The sequence below is a fragment of the Chaetura pelagica genome, unplaced genomic scaffold (assembly GCF_000747805.2).
Source record: "Chaetura pelagica isolate M959 unplaced genomic scaffold, ChaPel_1.0 scaffold76, whole genome shotgun sequence".
In the NCBI taxonomy this organism is placed as follows: domain Eukaryota; kingdom Metazoa; phylum Chordata; class Aves; order Apodiformes; family Apodidae; genus Chaetura; species Chaetura pelagica.
This window is the reverse complement of record NW_009970723.1, coordinates 2,076,326-2,083,373: the sequence shown is the minus strand read 5'-3', so window position 1 is coordinate 2,083,373 and position 7,048 is coordinate 2,076,326.

Genomic DNA, 7,048 nt, shown 5'->3' with positions numbered 1-7,048 from the left:
CTAATGAATCATACAAGAAAATATATACAATTATATACAGATATATTCAGGTATGGGCAAAAGCCTCTCACCACCCCCCACCCTCAGCAACTCCCACAGCACTTCCCTGAACTGGGAAGAGTCCCGAGGAATCCCGGAGCTGCTGCTGGAACAGAGCAGAGAGTTATGGGGGTCACGAGAGATCGAGCCTGAGGATCGACGGTGATGGATGAACAGAGTCCTCCCCAGACACCGGCCATGGACGGAAGAGAAGGGAGAAGAAGAAGGAAGGAAGTTGTCTTCTGTGATTTCTGACCTTCCTTTGAGCTTACGTAGATATATGGAATGGAATATCTTTGGCCAATTTTGCTGTCTGTCTAACTCAGCCTCCTACGGGGGGGTCACAGATCTCCCCATAGTGTCTGAGCCGGCAGAGTGCAGGTGCAGCCTTGAAGCCTCAGTAGTTAGAAAAACATTCCACTGTCTTATCAGCCTAGCAGAACACACTGTTGCTAGCTACAAGAAAACTTACTGAAGGAAAAAAAAAATCAGTAAAAAGGAAAATTGGCTTCATCCTGGCTCAAACCAGGACATTCATGATCCATCTCACTACCTGACCATCAAGACCACACTTCCTCAGTTTATCTATGAGGATGCTGTGGGAGACAGTGTCAAATGCTTTACTGAAGTCAAGATAAAATACATTCTCATTATGTACATGAGAGACTTGGACCTTGGACTTCAATGCCTTTTATGGCTTTTTACAGCTTCCTGACATTGATAAAGTGTGTTATGAAAAGCAGAGTCAGCAGACTGAAGACGCTGACTGGGTTATGTTTTTGTTAAAAGCTGTCATGCAATGTCACATGCAGACATCCTCATGAGCTTCTAGTGAAGCAATGTCATGTATGCAAACCCTCTCTGTTTCCACTGTTGTCAATGGCTGTAAGGATACCATGCCAGCAGAGAGAGAAGGGAATGGGAGCCCAAATCCACCCTTTCTGGTTCATGGGTGACCTTGGGTGAAGGCACAGGACTATAGCTGTATCAGAGCAGTGTTACCCTCCAGATTAATATATCAAGTACTAAACGAATATTTAGAGCCACCATTTCCATTCCATTTGTCACATAAATAGATGCTCTCAGACTGATCTGCTTTGCAAAACTCAATTTTGAACTCTGTTGTGATGTATTATATGGAGGTTACTTGGACGTCTCCTGTTGTAGTGTGTTCCTCATGAAAAACAAAGATACCTCTTTGCATATTGGACTCACCACCAAAACCGTGTCTCAGGGAGGCACCCCCGACTAGTTCAGGGACTGACTTTGTGTAGCTGTGCAAGCCTGGGACTTGTGCCGCACTCCATACTTAGGCTGCCCAGTGGGTAGATTTTACAACCTGCATTCAGTTCCTTGCTTTACAGCTACATTACTGAAAATCCAAAAGCTAGGCAGTGAGAGTTGACCTGCAGTCACCACAGTGGTGTGGCACAGCAGGTCCTTCAGCCTGCCGTGACACAACAGGGTGATGGACAACCAGAGGGACAGCAAGAGAATGCCATGACTGACTGGGCCTACGAAAGGGATTTCCCTTTGAATCTGGCATTGTTTTGTCAGTGAAGAGAATAGCAATAAGCTTGTAGGAGTTATTTAAAATTGTAACTAATGGGCCTGGAAAATGAATTTTGAGCATAAGGCATCAGATTTGTGGTGTGTGGGTCTTGCAGCTTGATGTGTGAGCCATGGTATTTGATGTTTTTCTCCAAGTCCCACTGTCTCCTAGTTCTTGATTATGTATGACATTCACCTCATTTTTTCTTCTTTTCTTTATAGAGTTGAATTCCTACTCTATCCTGGGTGAGGGATTTGTATGTTTTGTGGCCTGGAAGGCTGCAAGCAGTGCAGAATGAGCAGTGAGAGAAGGGAATTCACCATCATCAGACCAGGCTGCTGAACTACAGTCACTGTAAACATTAATTGCAAAGCACCTGTAGGTGCTCTGGGGTGAAGACCATAAACGTGACATGGGAGGCACCAGCATTTCCCCTGGCTTTAATAAATGTGCAAAGGGTGCCTGGTGACTGCAAGACAGTGTAATTGCAGAGTGAGGTGGCAGTCGCTACAGAAACGGGTCGCTGGAAGAGCCAAGAAATTAGGCAAGTAAAGACCAAGGAAATTATCCATGTGTAAACTGATTTCCTAGGCATCCACACATCATCTTATTGTATAGGCTTGTGTGCAGGTAGACGGAGTCTGTAAATAGGTGGAGTATTTATCAGCAGCCAGTTTAAGATGGTGTGTTGTTTGTTGGGGTGTTTTTGAGGGGGAGGAGTGTACATCATCTTTAAAAATGAAAGAAATGGCCACTTAGAGACAGAGGAAGCTTTGCTAAAAGGTCTGTCTTCCTCTGGCCTTATTTATAATTTAGTTCTTCAGCTAATGTATTTAACTCTGCAAGGCCCTTGAGGACTCCAGCTTGAAAGAAAAATGCTGCACAAAATCAAGCTTCCTCACAGGAGAAGAAAACATCTTCAAAACTTAATTGCTTTTTCACAATTAAATAAACCTCTTTATTACTGCTCTGTTCAATAAGGAAAAAGAAGGTGCAGGATGTCTTTAATTTCTTCAAGACACTTTCTATATGGGTAGCCCAAATCTCCTCTCATTTTTTGTTTTGATAGCAGTGAATACTTCACACCGATGAGTTGACTCTGACTGAATCTTGGTACACACAAGAAGAGAACTAGACATGTCATCTGTGATACTCTTTTCATGTTGAAACTGGCTGAAGACACACAACCACATACTGATTTACTTCAAAAACCCTAAAGGTAAAGCATAGAAGAGCTGCAAAAGAAGCTATGGACTTTGCTCTAGGCTGTTTTAAGCCAACAGCAGTGGATAATACATTAAGTGGAAAGCACACTGGAGTCACCATTGTGTATTTCATCACAAAAGAAATAAAAATTCAGAGTTCAGTGTTCAGAGATAACACATGGAAATAGTAGTTCTTCACCTAGGTAAGCAGGTACTGGCTCCAGGCTGAACAACAAAGCCATTTGCATGCCTCTCTCCTTCACAGCAAAACAAAATATTGCTCATAAACCTACTGTGAAGACCTTGATTAAATTATTATCACAGACATGTCGGGAGGTGAACATGCTGCCTTATGGCTTTTGAATTCACACTCTTTTATTCCCTCAGACTCCAGCACCTCGAGATCTGTATGTGTAGAGGAGCTGTCGTTGATAGATTTCTCCCTGTTGTGTGGAAGGGGTACCTGCAAAGCCAGTGGAAGGAGAAAGAATAGGCCATCTTCTGAAACCTCCTTACTGGTGCTGAGGATACGATTACTTACTGTGTTTTGCATGCTCCCAGGGCTTTTCAGAACAGGTTATAGGTTTGCCCTTGGCAGTAGTCCCTTGCTGCAGTGCAAAGTGAGTGGCATTAAGTGTAACATGTCACTTGTCTGAGCCAGGAGCCCAACATACCCACCTGGTAGAGGTTTAAAAGAACAAGGTTGTGACCAAAGTTGTGGCTTGCATTTCTGGGTCCAGTCCTTGGAAACTGGACAAAGATTCTGCAAATGCTGTATTTGACTCAGAGGCTGTGGGACATAAGAGTAACTGTGAGTCAGAGTGACCATGGGTGCTCATGGAGGGGGGGCTGCGTGGCTGTGTGAATGGCTATGTTACAGAGGGAGGCATGGAGGGTTAAACAAATTCAGATTGTTGCTCTATCTCCTGCTGTACTGCACACCAGGATTTCTGGAAAGAGCTTTATATTATTTATTTTCTAGCCACTTCCAGCTAGCCCTGAGAGGCAGCCACCCCTGCAGCGTGGCACACCAGCACGCCTGCAGTGACTTTCCTCCTCAGTGGCAGAGGAAAGCCAGCCTGCCAGCAGCACGCCTCTGCTGCCAGGAAGGGAGTGGAACCCGTACTGAAACCAAGTCTGGCTGTTTATCAGATTCATACTAGGAACCTAAACTGTTTACCAAGTGAAGTAACGGAATTTAAACGTGTATAATGCAAGAGCACAGTTTCAGGAGAGTAGGGGGATTTTTCGGTCACAGAGGTTTCAAAGCTCTTGACCCAGTTTGCATATTTATTTATCTGTCTGCAGAGCTGCTGCTGTGGTGAGGACTGAGGCTGGGGCTCTGAAAGCATCAACCAGGCACATCTTGAGCTGCTAGAAAGAGCTGAGATGCACATTTGGAATGAAGGTGTAGATGTCTATACGTGGCCTAGCTAGTGATGTTGGAGGACCTGGTGCCACTCTAAGGGGCAAAAGTTCTCCCTTAAGACACTGGTCAGATAACTGCACGTACCCTGCTGGCAATGGGGCAGCGGTGCTGCTCTGTCACAGCTCACACACACACAGTGCCTCAGGGATTGCATGGGCAAATAGGAACACCCACACCTCTGTATTTAGCACAGACACTGATGTATAATTCAGGTGCAAAATCTACACATTTCTGCAAGTGAAACAAGTACCAGGATTCTCTCTTTGTTGGGAGAAAAAGTAAAAGAAACATGTTCAGGCTGGGGGCAGCAAGTGGTTGACTTGTCAGAACCACATCTGTGCCTCCTTGCTGCTGCTGAGCAGGGAAGTGGCTGCCACATTTTCTGAGACCTTCTGGTGGAAGTTTAGGTTTGCTGAGCAATCAGGTAAACTCTGTACAGCTTTTAAGCAACTAGATGTATAGAAGGAAAGGAACTGAGGTGGCCTGGTTTATATGTTTTGTTGTACTGCCTGTCTGCTTTGGGAAAATTTCCAAGCAAGATTTTGCAAGGAGTTTCAAAATGAGCTTTGTAAGTTCAGGTAGGGACTATGTTAAGAGATACAGGGTAGTTGTCTTCAAAACAGTCTGAAGGAAAAACTAACTTACACAAGTTATATTTGATTTGTGCATCTCATGTTGGAAACATATTTCTAAGCAAGATTGTGATTAAACTGCCAACTGGCTGGGTACTGGCAGCAGGGAGTAGACAGTATTACTAATAAAAGATTAATGAATCTTTAATCTCAGCATTTATAGCTTAATATGTTGCTCTTATTTTCACTTTACATTGGCTAGCTCAGTGAAATGCCTTATCAATGAAAACAGAGCTATGCTTAGAAGCCTGAAACAAAGTCACTCTTCGAGAGCCTAGACACTACGTTATCAGGGAACTACAGGGCTTGATTTTTTGTTTGAAAAACAGGGAAGGAAAAAATGTCTGTTGAGGGAATTTAAAGGCTGGAGTTCTACAGCTAGTGTTATGCAAGTGAGCAGGCTTTCGCAATAGTCTTTTTTTTTGCTTTAAAATCTGTAACAATTTGCAGTAGCTTTAGTTAATTGCAGCAGTGTTGTTGTTTTTTTCCTCTTCTGTAACCTTTTAACTGGACTCCCATATACTCCTTTTAGCTCTGGTTCTGCTTTTTATGTCCACTTCCAGCAAATTATTTATATCCTTTGTGCTTTGGTTTACCAATAATAAAGTCCACCTGGTAGTACCTAGTAATCTCAAAAGGGTATAATGAAAGCTAACTACAACTTGAAAAGAAGTTGGAGATCCTCTGGTTCTTAATTACCAGGTAGTAACTGTGCTGCACCACAGCCTTAAAATAATTTAGCAGTGAGTTACTGAAGACATTGCCTCATTTTATTCATAGTATCAATTTTTAGAATGTGAAAACATTCAATTTAGTCGATTTTCTGGAATACAGTATTTGTGACTGACAAATTAGCAGCAGTTAGCTGTCACAGATGTAGTTTAGCTACAGCTCTATCTACTTACTACAACAGTAAGGGTGTTTGCTGCAGATAGTGACGCATGTGACAAAGAAAGGACTGTCCTCTCCAATCAATATATTTATGTCATAACTGGAAAAAGCTCGGAGGCTTAAGAACACTTTATCACATCTTTTCTGGAGCTGTAATTAAGCAGATGCTGTCAGAGGAAGATGTGGTAAAAAAGTGAGTAAATCAAGAGAAATGAGAAACATTTCTTCTGCTTACGAGAGAAGGTAAAACGCAGGTCTGGGAAAAGGGGTGGGGAAGGGAAGGGAGAAATACAAAGTGAGCCTTGATATACGTGAGTTTGAGGAACTTTCCAAAGAGGAAAAACAGTGACATCAACATAAGATTAATAGTTGCCTTATATTGTCTTCCATGTGATGGAGCTTAGGGCACTTGTGCTTTTACACGTATCTCTACACCCAATTTCTTGTACCTCATGCAAAATAAGCTTGTTATGACTTTTGGGATCTTAATTAAAATAAGCACGTAGGTACCCCACCGAAAAACGGTGCAATAGCCAGGAGACAGACCAACTCCCAACTCCAAGCCCATGAAGCGCTCCAGCTCTCCCTCTAGTGCCTCTGCAGGAGATTTAACACAGGGTTTGAATATTTATTTATTTGTTTATTTTTAGTTTTATATTTTTATTTTTACCCCACCCCCGAGTCTATTGATCCCCCACTTGCTAGCAGCTGTGCAGAGCGGGTGCTGAACACTGCTGCAGGTGGGAGGCATGAATTCCCAGCTAAAAGCCTTTTGCGTGCACCGAATCGGATTAGTTAACAGGAAATGAGCTTCATGCAGGTGGGCGTTGTGAAGCCTGGTCCTTTGATGGAAGGTTTAGTTCCTGTAGGTGTTTTGGGATTTGGCACCGAACAAGTAACTGTCTTGCCACTGTGCAATGCTCAGGGAAGCTGTGCTGTGATGACTACTCAGCTGAAGATCTCCAGCTTCTTTTGGGGTCAGCTCTAACAGTCCTGCCTAAGTGTATTGATTAGAAATGCAGGGTAATCCTTTTACACAGTGTTTAACCAATTCGGAGTTTAACTCCCACTTGCAAAAGTGACCTTAGACTTGGAGACACTCAGGCATTTACGGAGGCAGAAAGGCATCTGCAGGTATTTTCAGCAACATACTGCACTTAGCTTGCAGTGAGGTGGGAACCTATGAGATTTTAGAATCCCACTAGGCATCTGCTTCTCTATCCCAGTGTTTACATTGGTATGATCTTGACCTGTAGACACTGTGAGGTGTGAAGGATTTATTTTCCACCAAGGGCTTTCA